Raw genomic sequence first — 13,382 nt, 5'->3', positions numbered from 1 at the left:
AAACCATGGTGAGGAATAGACCTCACCAACTTCTTGAATCGTGACCATGCTTCATAAAAACTTTCATCGGGAGCCTGTCTAAAACTAGTAATCTTGGCCCTCAGCAGATTGGTGCGTTGTGGAGGCAAATATCTCTTGTAAAATGCAAGAGCAAGAGACTCCCAATCTGTAACCCCAGCAGCTGTGCGGTCCAAGTCAGTCAGCCACTCCCTGGCTGAATCAGCTAAAGAGAAAGGAAATAAAACTTCCTTAATCTTGTCTTGAGTTACCCCCTTAGTGGCGGGAATAGTAGAACAATAGTCTGTAAAGACCTCCATGTGCTTCCTCGGGTCTTCACCAGCTACACCTCTATAAATATTTCTCTCGACCATATTGATATAATAAGGACGGATGTCGAATGTATTCCCATCCTCAGTCTGGAGATTGAAACCCTTCGGAATAGAAGATGCTTTAGGCACTGAATGACTGGAAAGCTTAGGCATCTTTACTGTAGAAATCGGACTGTCTTCGAAAAGAGAGTGATGTAGCTCTGGCTCGAAAGTACTCAAGTCTTCCTTTCGTGATTTCCTTTGCAGACGGAGTCTATACCTGAATAATCTCTCTGGCTCTGAATCAGCTAAAACTAATTCAAACTTGTCTGACCTGGGCATAAACAACACTGAAAGAAAATGAATAAGAACTGCCTCAAGGAATAAAAATTCCCTGAGACGGATAAAATAAACGGAACGAAAACAAATAGGGCAATTGCCTCCCCGACAACGGCGCCAAAATTTGACACGTCTGTCGTGTACCTGTAAAAAATAAACTAACTAAACTAACTATATAGCTAGGGAAGTCAGGTCGATCTCCACAGGGAGGCAAGATATCTGTATAAGTCCGTCTATTTGGTCACAAATGGGGGGTTGTTTGAATTGTTATCTAAACTACGAGTTTTAAAGGAAAGAGAGATAAAGGGTAAGAGCAGTAAAAGCAAGAAATAAGGATAAAACTATCAGATAGAGAGGGACATGTCAGGATTTCGGTTCACTACGGTAGTTCAAAGTGACTCACCGTAAAAGACTCGCATTTAATTAATGTAAGACGGATGTTGAAAGGTCCTTTCGGTCCACTTTCTATCCTAAAATACCACTAACTTAATTTTTATTCTCGTCAGGGTAGTCTACTGTTCATAGCAGGCCTATTTAGTCCAATCTTTCGATCTAGGATTAATTTTAGCCAGATTAAAGGTTAACTCAGAAGTGTGCACTCAACTAAGTCGAATAAATACAATTAAATTGCTATGGTGACAGAGTCTTATAATCAATTCATCTGTTTCATTTACTACATCGTCACAATCCTACCGCAGATCCCCTAATCCCAACATGAAGGGGGTTTAGCTACTCATGTCGCTAATTAAACTAACAGCAGATAATTTTCCAGCAGTAAACATAATGAAATAACAATAAAATTGCATAAAGAGAAATTAGGGCAGAAGAATAATCGAAATAGAACAAATGATTAAAGCAACAAATGATTAAATATTATTAAGGGAAGAGAAGGGATTACAATCGTGCGAATTCCGGCGTAAAGAACACAAAATCCGAGTGAAAATAGATCCGAGAGCAAGGTTACAATGAAGGCAAAAGCAACGTAGTAAAGTTTACAGTAGAAAGTTTAGATAATGAAAAGATAGATCCTAATGACCTAGTAAAGCGTGCTTAAATAGCAAAGTAATTAAGTTTAGCGAAATAAACATAACACAGGCTGTTTTAAAGCCCATAACAGCGAAACCACTCGATCGAGTGGATTAAAACCACTCGATCGAACAAACACCTCAGCAGATCTACTCGATCGAGTAGAAAGTTACTCGATCGAGTAACTCGTCTTTCTGCAGCTAAGGATCGAGTAGAATTCTACTCGATCGACCATCCTGGAACGTAGAAACCACTCGATCGAGTGGTAAAACTGCTCGATCGAGTGGTAAAACTGCTCGATCGAGTGGTAAAACTGCTCGATCGAGTCCTTTATCTTCAAATCAGCTCAAGTCTGTGCCTAAATGCCTCGTAATCCGTGCCATGACGCTTCCCAATACAGTATCTCACTCTGGAAAATCCCGTCTCCTCTAAATGCAGGCAAAAAGGAGGAAAAAGAGTACGATTCCACTACTTTCGCGTTCATTTCTACAGAATGGACAAAGCGAACCAAAGTAGCCAATTCGGGGCAAAATGCTACGAAAATAGTATAAAAATGCATAAAAATACGTGCTGAAATTGGCTAAAAAGACTATATAAAAAGCACGTATCAGCAGGAATGGACCAGAAAATAGTGAAATCGAGCCTTTTACCGTCCGTTTAGCATGCATTTGGAGGAAGAGTAAATTTGGAGCGGGAATGTAGCTATTTTGAGATGCGCAAAGGAGTAAGATAGCTAGGCGAGCAAAGAAAGAACTTCAAATTACTAGTGCCTACTTTGAAGAGTCATATATAGAGTTCTACAATGCATTTTAAAGTGAATCTAATTGGAGATGAAATTTTGTCCTCTTAGCTTTCCAACGCCACTGGAATCGCCCTGTTTTCCCAAGTAACGAAGAAATGGCAGCCATTTGAAGTTCAGTGCGCGATACAGGAATTGTGCGCTGGAAAGTACTCGATCGAGTACAATTGTGTTCGATCGACCCCTTTTTCTACTCGATCGAGTAGTGCCTATTTAATAAGTGCTCGATCGAGTAGCTAAAGTACTCGATCGAGAGGTTTTAGCTTGGTTTTGTTCGATCGAGTGATATAAAGTTACTCGATCGAGTGGTTTGAGCTTAATTTTGCTCGATCGAGTGGTTTCTTATTGGGCTCGGGCTTTTTAGCTTTATTTTGTTTCTAGGTCAAATTAAATCGCCTTTCCTATAAATAGGAAAATGACAGTACACCTTGAGGATCACTTTTACAATACTTTTTCCCTGTTACTGTTACTTATTGCTTTCCTCTCCTTTTTCCCGGATTTACTGTAACTTTCTCTCTTTCCCTTTTCTCCTTTATTTATGTTTATGTTTATTTCTCTCTTTATTTCTGTTCTTCCCTTTATTATGTAAAGCTAATTCTCTCTGCTAGGGGAGTCGATGATTATTGTTAATTGTTAATTAGTTTGCAGATCTGTCATTGTTATTATGTCTCTGTTGTTTATCACTGCTTTAATTGTATCCTGCTAGTTGAGTCGACGCAATTAGCTTATTTAACATTGGTAAGCCTTAACCTAGACCGGAAGGTTGGAAGGAGTGAGACCTGCAGTGAGCATTAGGGCACTTTAGTGAGGGCGGAAGCTAAGCTATTAGTGTTTTAGGGCGATTTGAGACCGGAAGGAGATATTCGTTGCCCCTTAGACCGATACAACTGACTGATCTGTGACCTTAGCTACAATTGACCAATGATCATTGACGACCCGACATCCTAGTTCTTTTTTTTATTGTTAATCTCTCTTTTTATTTCCTCTTGCCTTAATCTCGTTAGTTTAATTAAATCAATTCAAACCCCTCCACTGTGACATTAGACAGACCGAGTAGACAAGTGAATAGTGACCGCCTCCCTGTGGAGATCGACCCTACTTACCACTGACTTCTGTTAGTAGTACTTAGGTATTTATTTTTGGTACATAACGACCGTATCAAATTTTGGCGCCATTGCCCGGGAGGCAACTACCTATTTGCTTGTTTATTTTTGTCTGTTTTTAGCCTCAAGGGACTTTTTCCCTTGAGGCCATTCTCATCTTTTTCTTTAGTTCTGTTTTGATAGGCCCTACAGGTTCTACCTAGACAGTTCTAGGTAAAAGATCGTCAAAGGGAAGGCTTGAGTACCTTTGACCCGTCACCTATGTTCCATTATATGGCGCAGCAGGTGATTTACTACGGGAGATGTGGTGCTGCTGAGCAAAATGCAGCCGTTTCCTTAGCTGAAAATGATGAGGTTTATGCATTCAAGCAACGTGGACAAGCTAATCAATCTGTTGTAATTGCGCTGCCACTTCTGCCCTATCAACGAGGCTACCAACAGCCTCCATTTATCTGGCCACCGCGACAACAAGCTCCTCCTCCTGATGGACAGAAAAAAGAGATTGCGGAGCTGAAATCTTTTATCAAGACACTTGCATTCAAAAAGCAAGAGTATGATAGACATACGTACGCTCAAATCGATGAGATTGAGTCTCAAATAGCTCAGCTAGCCGCTGAGACGACCTTTAGGCAGGCGGAGAGTGGTCATTCCCAGGGAGGACCCAAGTTGCCTATCGTTGCTGATAGTTTATATGACTCAGAGTACGAAGATCTAGCCGAAAATGAAGCGAGTTATGAAGATTTCTGTGATGGACTGCAAAGATCACTCGATCGAGCTAGTAATAGTGCTCGATCGAGTGGATTACCAGAGAAAACGTTCGATCGAACAGTTGATTCCACTAGATCGAACAGCTGCTTAGAGGAAGTACTCGATCGAGCTGTTTCATGTACTCGATCGAGTGAAAATCATGAGGAAAGCTTTCGATCGATTAATAATTCCACTAGATCGACTGATTTGGCCAAAGAGAGCAATGCAACGTTACTTGGGCTCGTTCTAGATGATGATTTTGATGATGATAATGGTTACGGTGAATAGCCCCTTTTCAAGGCTGAGCTGGATGCGCTTGAGGCTGCGATTTACGGGACGATATCCACAGAGAAGGGTGACGAGAAGACAGCTGAGTCGGTAATTGCTCCTAGCACGGATGAGGTAATATATTCTTTTGTTAATGATTCCGACATTGAGAGCAACCCACCTGAGGTAGTTAGCGATAATTTTATTGTTGTTAATATTAATAGTACGCTACCTCGTATGACTCCTGTTTTTTTATTTTAATGCTATACCTCCTCCCAGTTGGTCAGTTAATTTAACAGTTTTTCACCGTACTTATCGTCACAAACTTGTTAATCTGAAATGGAGCCCTAAATCATTATTAATTGCTCCTGAGCTCCTTTATTTTGTTGACAAATATAGGAGCTGTCATAGGAAATTTGTTAGGCTTAAACGGTTGTACATTTTTATTTCCTATATCTTTATTCCACTCTGGTGCTACTTACCTTTTTGTGTAGCACATGCGCAACTGTTTGATCGGTTGCTGCGCGCTTTGAGCTGTTTTGGCCAGGCTAATTAATGAGAGGCTCGAAGAAAAAAAGGTCGAGCTGGGACTTGACTGAAGCCAGCGCTACCCGGGAGGCAACCCGGAGATTTTTTTTTATTGTTTTTCGAATATTTCATTTCTTTTCAGTTGTGTGTAATAATTGGTTTTCATACCATAGACTATATCAGTTATGCTTGTTTTGTTAGTTTTGCGGGCTGTTTTTATTGCGTCTTTGCAGGAATATACTAAGGATGACTCGATCGAGTACTTTTTGTACTCGATCGAGAGCTTTTGCTGCTAAGTTTACTCGATCAAGCATTTATTCTACTCGATCGAGTACCTGCAAAGAGAGAAGTCTTCGATCGACCACTATTCTTCTTCGATCGAGTGCCTTTGGACACCCATTGCTTGGATTAGCTTCTTGTGACGGTATTTGGCAGCTGTTTGCGACCTCCCACGTTGCTGGCTGGTTTGGGGAGGTCCCTTATTTGCGTACTCTTGTGAGTTTTCCGCATCTCCACTCTTTCTCTTTTAGTTTGCATTTCCTTTCCCTGTTTTAGGTACAATGAGGGCATTGTACGGTTTGGTTTGGGGAGGTTATGCATCTATATCTGTGTCTGCATATTGTTTTTATTGCATTTCTGCAATCACGTTTAATTTTTCCCCTTGCATTGTTATTTTCATAAAATTCAAAGAAATTCAAAAAAAAAAAAATTGAAAAATTGAATAAATTCAAAACATTTCACGTTTATTTTCGCATATAGGTTGAGTCGGAAAGGTAGATTTCAATGATGATATTGCACTGCAATTGTCTTTTTGCTTAAACCTTGCATAGACTATTATTCTTTTTAGCAATGTCTTTTTGCATATCTACGAGTTAATGTTAAAATTTAGCTGAACGAATAGACTTGATCTGAAAATTTTGGCAAGCTACTTATAATTTCTAAGATTTAGAGCCTTATAAACTGGTGTCATTTGTGACCAGTTTCATGTAGGATTGTGAGTAGTTACTCCTTGCATAACATGTTCATTAATTTGCATGTATATTAAATTCAATTGCTTTTTGCCTACATACATTCGGGTTAGTGGTTGGTGTCACATGCAGGGAGGTGCTTACATTTCCCCTTTCTTTCATTTTTACCCATTTAACTCCACATTAGCCAAATTTGCATGTGACCCTTAGCTACATCCAAATTTAGCCTGCATTGTCAAGCTAGTTTAGATTGTTTTGCGGTATATAATTTATTGTGCCAAATTTGGCTTGTATCCATTGACTTGGAGTTGTTATTTAATGAAGAATAGGAGGATGAAAAAAAAAGAAAAAAAAACGTGAAAAAGGAAAAAAAAAAAGAAAAGAAAGAGAAATCGAAAAAAAAAAGAAAAAAAAAGAAACCATGATGAAAAAATGAAAGAAAAAGATGTTGTTTGATGAGCGGTTTCGCTCCTATGCTTTATTTACATTTATTGAGGAGTATTTTCAGTTCGGTTTGGTGAGTTTTGTGCCAAATGAAGGGCATATGTGCTTAATTCATAATTGAGTTGGAAATGGATGTTGTTATATGGTTTTGTTTAGGTACTAGCTTGGCCGCCTATATCTTCACATTCCCATAACATGTTTTGCCTTTCCTTACCCATTGCCTCACTTTACAATATTTTTGTAAGCCCTCGGCTGTGACAGGACCTTGTTTGGTTGGAATGTATGTACGGTAGCTAGAATTGTCTATCATATTAGTTGCATGCATGTTTATGTGGATCGTAGTCTAGGTGAGCGACTATTTTTCTTTCTCTCTTACATATATATGTTCACCCTTTGCTTCATGAGAGAAGAATGACCCGTGAGAGTCCATTATTAAAGGTCTTGGAAGGTCGATGGTTCAGCTTTATTATAAACATCTTACAACTCGTTTACATTTGACTGTTCGCTGTAAGTGTTAGTTCGCTTGCATTAAATTGGTTTAAGTGGGCATTTGTAGCTAGCTCTGAGTTATCTTTTCCGTTCCATTAGTTTGCATTTAGTTTACTCGAGGACGAGTAAAGGTTTGGTTTGGGGAGATTTGATACGTGCATTTTATATAGTCTTTTTGGCCTTTTTATGCACGTATTTCTATGCTATTATCATAGTTTTATGCTACGAAATGCCCCGAATATGCTACTTTGGTTTGTTTTATTCTATTTGCAGGAATGGACCAGAAAATAGTGAAATCAAGCCTTTTACCGTCCGTTTAGCATGCGTTTGGAGGAAGAGTGAATTTGGAGCGGGAATGTAGCTATTTTTAGATGCGCGAAGGAGTAAGATAGCTAGGCGAGGAAAGAAAGAACTTCAAATTGCTAGTGCCTACTTTGAAGAGTCATATCTCGAGTTCTACAATGGATTGTCAGGTGACTCTACCTCTTAGCTTTCCAACGCCACTGGAATTGCCCTGTTTGCCCAAGTAACGAAGAAATGGCAGCCATTTGAAGTTCAGTGCGCGAAACAGGAATTGTGCGCTGGAAAGTACTCGATCGAGTACAATTGTGTTCGATCGACCCCTTTTTCTGCTCGATCGAGTAGTGCCTGTTTAATAAGTGCTCGATCGAGTACCTAAAGTACTCGATCGAGATGTTTTAGCTTGGTTTTGTTCGATCGAGTGATATAAAGTTACTCGATCGAGTGGTTTGAGCTTAATTTTGCTCGATCGAGTGGTTTCAAATCACTCGATCGAGTGGTTTATTATTGGTCTCGGGCTTTTTGGCTTTATTTTGTTTCTAGGTCAAATAAAATCGCCTTTCCTATAAATAGGAAGACGTCAGTACACCTTGAGGATAACTTTTACAATACTTTTTCCCTGTTACTGTTACTTATTGCTTTCCTCTCCTTTTTCCCGGATTTACTGTAACTTTCTCTCTTTCCCTTTTCTCCTTTATTTATGTTTATGTTTATTTCTCTCTTTATTTATGTTCTTCCCTTTATTATGTCTAGCTAATTCTCTCTGCTAGGATTAGGGGAGTCGATGATTATTGTTAATTGTTAATTAGTTTGCAGATCTGTCATTGTTATTATGTCTCTGTTGTTTATCACTGCTTTAATTGTATCCTGCTAGTTGAGTCGACGCAATTAGCTTATTTAACATTGGTAAGCCTTGACCCAGACCGGAAGGTTGGAAGGTGTGAGACCTACAGTGAGCATTAGGGCACTTTAGTGAGGGCGGAAGCTAAGCTAATAGTGTTTTAGGGCGAATTGAGACCGGAAAGAGATATTCGTTGTTTCTTAGACCGATACAACTGACTGATCTGTGACCTTAGCTACAATTGACCGATGATCATTGACGACCCGACATCATAGTTCTTTTTTTATTGTTAATCTCTCTTTTTATTTCCTCTTGCCTTAATCTCGTTAGTTTAACTAAATCAATTCAAACCCCTACACTGTGACATTATACAAACCGAGTAGACAAATAAATAGTGATCGCATCCCTGTGGAGATCGACCCTACTTACCGCTGACTTCTGTTAGTAGTACTTAGGTATTTATTTTTGGTACATAACGACCATATCAAATTTTGGCGCCGTTACCGGGCAGGCAACTACTTATTTGCTTGTTTATTTTTGTCTGTTTTTAGCCTAAAGGGACTTTTTCCCTTGAGGCCATTCTCATCTTTTTCTTTAGTGCTGTTTTGATAGGCCCTACAGGTTCTACCTAGACAGTTCTAGTTAAAAGATCGTCAAAAGGAAGGCTTGAGTACCTTTGACCCGTCACCTATGTTTCATTATATGGCACAGCAGGTGTTTTACTGCAGGAGATGTGATGCTGCTGAGCACAATGCAGCCGTTTGCTTAGCTGAAAATGACGAGGTTTATGCATTCAAGCAACGTGGACAAGCTAATCAATATGTTGTAATTGCGCCTCCACTTCTGCCCTATCAACGAGGCTACCAATAGCCGCCATTTATCTGGCCACCGCGACAACAAGCTCCTCCTCCTGATAGACAGAAAGAAGAGATTGCGGAGCTGAAATCTTTGATCAAGACACTTGCATTCAAAAAGCAAGAGTATGATAGACATACGTACCCTAAAATCGATGAGCTTGAGTCTCAAATAGCTCAGCTAGCCGCTGAGACGACCTTTAGGCACGCGGAGAGTGGTCTTTCCTAGGGAGGACCCGAGTTGCCTATCGTTGCTGATAGTTTCTATGACTCGGAGTACGAAGATCTATCCGAAAATGAAGCGCGTTATGAAGATTTCTGTGATGGACTGCAAAGATCACTCGATGGAGCTAGTAATAGTGCTCGATCGAGTGGATTACCATAGAAAACGTTCGATCGAACAGTTGATTCCACTCGATTAAACAACTGCTTAGAGGAAGTACTCGATCAAGCTGTTTCATGTACTCGATCGAGTGAAAATCATGAGTAAAGCTTTCGATCGAGTAATAATTCCACTGGATCGACTGATTTGGCCAGAGAGAGCAATGCAACATTACTTGGGCTCGTTATAGATGACGATTTTGATGATGATAATGGTTACGGTGAATCTCCCCTTTTCAAGGCCGAGTTGGATGCGCTTGAGGCTGCGATTTACGGGACGATATCCACAGAGGAGGGTGACGAGAAGACAGGTGAGTCGGTAATTGCTCCTAGCACGGATGAGGTAATATATTCTTTTGTCAATGATTCCGACATTGAGAGCAACCCACCTGAGGTAGTTAGTGATAATTTTATTGTTGTTAATATTAATAGTACGCTACCTCGTATGACTCCTGTTTTTTATTTTAATACTATACCCCCTCCCAGTTGGTCAGTTAATTTAACAGTTTTTCACCGTACTTATCGTCATAAACTTGTTAATCTGAAATAGGGTCCTAAATCATTATTAATTGCTCCTGAGCTCCTTTATTTTGTTGATAAATTTAGGAGCTGTGATAGGAAATTTGTTAGGCTTAAACGGTTGTACATTTTTATTTCCTATATCTTTATTCCACTTTGGTGCTACTTACCTTTTTGTGTAGCACATGCGCAGCTGTTTGATCGGTTGCTGCGCGCTTTGAGCTGTTTTGACCAGGCTAATTAATGAGAGACTCGAAGAAAAAAAGGTCGAGCTGGGACTTGACTAAAGCCATCGCTACCCGTGAGACCTACAGTGAGCATTAGGGCACTTTAGTGAGGGCGGAAGCTAAGCTAATAGTGTTTTAGGGCGAATTGAGACCGGAAAGAGATATTCGTTGTTTCTTAGACCGATACAACTGACTGATCTGTGACCTTAGCTGCAATTGACCGATGATCATTGACGACCCGACATCCTAGTTCTTTTTTTATTGTTAATCTCTCTTTTTATTTCCTCTTGCCTTAATCTCGTTCGTTTAATTAAATCAATTCAAACCCCTACACTGTGACATTAGACAGACCGAGTAGACAAGTGAATTGTGACTGCCTCCCTGTGGAGATCGACCCTACTTACCGCTGACTTCTGTTAGTAGTACTTAGGTATTTATTTTTGGTACATAACGACCGTATCAGGGATCATTTTGATGGAGGGTCATGCCAAAGAGACCGCGGATGAGGCTGAAAGAATCTTCGTGAGTTTGGGCATCTTGGTATGATTCCTCAATAAATTTGTGCTGCCTTTCATTTTGCACCCCAAATTGGTGACTCACTTGCTCTCTCCACTCATTTTGAGCCTTCCATTGTGTAATACTACGGTTTTGTGAGTCTCTGTGTACTCTATCGAGTGGGCTTTACTCTCTCGAGTAAGTGTGTTTTGCGTTTTAAAATAGTTTCTGACCTGTTGGGTACTCGATCGAGTAGCCTTGGTACTTGATCGAGTAGGCGGCACTCGATCGAGTATGTCAGTTACTCGATCAAGTAGCCGGTTTACAGGGGGATGATTTGTCGGGTTTTATTAATAATGCGATTTAATATATAAACACTTCCGTCACTTTCATAATACACTTTTACAAACCTAATTACTTTCAAAAGAGATTTCAACCTACGTATTTTGCATTCATCGCATTATTGACAAATCCCGGAGCTTGGAAGGTCGGAATTCATCTTTCTTTACATCTTTGTGATCCTTGCGTCGAGGGTAAGATCTACGTACCAAATTCGTTATATTTAATTAAGTCTTGTTAAACCCTAATTTTGGGATTGGGGATTTGTGTTGGTTTTGTGTGGTTAGTGATGTATGTGATGTTATGTTAGGAGGAGGATTCGTAGAAGAGGCTTTTTGATAACAGCTGTTGAGATCGTCTGACTGTGTTGCTTTCCAGGTAGGGTTTCCCTACTCAGTACTAGTCCCATAATGTGTTGGTGGTGATTTTTTGATTATTGATTGTTATCATACGAGTCTTGTGACGGTTGTTGGTTTTGATTGCTGATTAGTAGTTGTGATTGTTTCTATCTGTCTGTGTTCTTCAGGGTGCGTCCCTGGCTGAGTGGAGTCACTTGCGGGAGTGGCTTCACGCCCATTATTCGCCTTTTATGGAACCCGCCACAGAAGGGATGTGCACATTAATAGATTTGGGTTATTCGCTCAACGGAGATGAGCGGGGCTTAGAAGGGAACGGCTGCGGTCCCCCACTGGCGGCGAGGAGTAACCTGTTGCGATGGGTACTCTGGCAGGGCTACACACTTTAGTGTGTAGTTAGTATTGTGGAGTTGGTGATGGAGTTCGGAGTACATCTGTGCTGATTGAGCTGTGTTGTTTGTTGTGCTGTTGGATTATATAAATTGTGTGATTAGTACTGACCCCGTTTATTGTTTTTAAAAACCGGGGTGATTCATTCGGGGATGGTGAGCAGTCGTTGAGCAGGTATGAGTCGAGATACATGGGCTAGCTGGGATGTGTCACCTTCAGATGATAGAGTCTTCCACTGTAGCATGAATAGTTTGTCAGACATTTGATTTAGTTGATGAGATAGTTGTTTTGAGAACTTGTAACCCGTATTTTGGGTATTTGGTTTGAATTGTATTTTATTCACTAAACTATTACTATTTAAATGTCGTTTCGTTATTGTCTTATGATTATCACTGCCTCGGGGAACCGAGATGGTAACATCTTTATACCTGAGTGGTCCTGGTAAGGTACTTGGAGTATGGGGGTGTTACAAAATGGTATCAGACAGACGATCCTGAAACCTGTAACTAATGAATATAATGAACGTAGGGAGTCAATTAAAATGAACCCGGGGTGAAGGTTGTAGGAGCTTATGCAAAGGCTTGGGAGACGTCCTAAAGTCGCGAACTCGCCCTACAATTTTGAACCGGTCACATGAGGGGGGGGGGGGGGGGTATGTGTCAAGGTTGGTTTGAATTTGGTGGAGTGTGTACATACGTTGGTTTGAATAAAGAAGCGTGATGGTTGTTTATTATGTGGCATTTAATAACATGAAGTAGATTATTTTGTTGATTATATGAAGAATCGTGTAGAAATGCATGCGTAGTTATATTATAATGTTGGGATTATGAAGTTGCATAGTATGTTGGGCTATGAGAGATAACATGCGGGTAGTATGTACGAGTCAGCATGACTCGATCGAGTACGTGGGGTACTCGATCGAGTGGGTCTGACTCGATCGAGTGGGTCAGACTCGATCGAGTGGGTATTTTGACGTTTTTATAACCAGAATCGTGTTTTTGGGTACTCGATCGAGTACATAGGGGCCCTCGATCGAGTAGGGGGCACTCGATCGAGTGGCTATGCTACTCGGTCGAGTATGTTAGAGATCAGAAGGTCTGTATTGGGTCTGAAGTCGGGGCACTCGATCGAGTATGGTGGGAACTCGATCGAGTAGCCGCTACTCGATCGAGTAGGTTTAGGCACTCGATAGAGGGGTTTTGGGCAGTTTGTTTTCGTGTTTTGGGTTATAGTACGTATGCTTATATCTACCCTTTAGTATATAGTTTTAAGATGCCACCAAAGAAAACCGCTTTGTATGCGAGAGCTGACAGCATGAACATCGATGATATAGTTAAGATGTTGGAGCATCAAGATGCTCTTACGGACGCCCTAAAGAGAGTGGGGAAGGATAAAGAGGTTGATCACTCTAAGATCAGTCTTTATATAGCGAGGTTCAACCCAAAAGAGTATAAAGGGACCGGGGAGCCAAATCTTCTTGACAATTGGCATCGCAAGATGGAGAACATTCTGGATCTGGTACATTGTCCTGATGAGATGAAAGTAGAACAAGCTGCGTTCTACTTGAGGGAAGCGGCTGGTGAATGGTGGGATAAGGTGAAGGTGAGTGCTAGGGAGATGTACACGAAGCAGGGTCTACCTGCTATACCTTGGGAAGAGTTC

The 13,382-nt window shown here is 40.6% G+C and overlaps 1 non-coding gene across 1 annotated transcript; it reads left to right on the top strand.

Annotated features, from left to right (window-relative positions):
• On the top strand, positions 1-107 carry LOC141636061 (small nucleolar RNA R71). Its single transcript, XR_012540700.1, has one exon. It is a non-coding gene; the product is annotated as a small nucleolar RNA R71 (small nucleolar RNA).
• Positions 108-13,382: the final 13,275 nt, after the last annotated feature.

The sequence above is a fragment of the Silene latifolia genome, chromosome Y, assembly GCF_048544455.1.
Source record: "Silene latifolia isolate original U9 population chromosome Y, ASM4854445v1, whole genome shotgun sequence".
NCBI lineage: Eukaryota > Viridiplantae > Streptophyta > Magnoliopsida > Caryophyllales > Caryophyllaceae > Silene > Silene latifolia.
The sequence above is the reverse complement of the archived record's forward strand: the minus strand, read 5'-3'. Positions and strand labels throughout refer to the sequence as shown.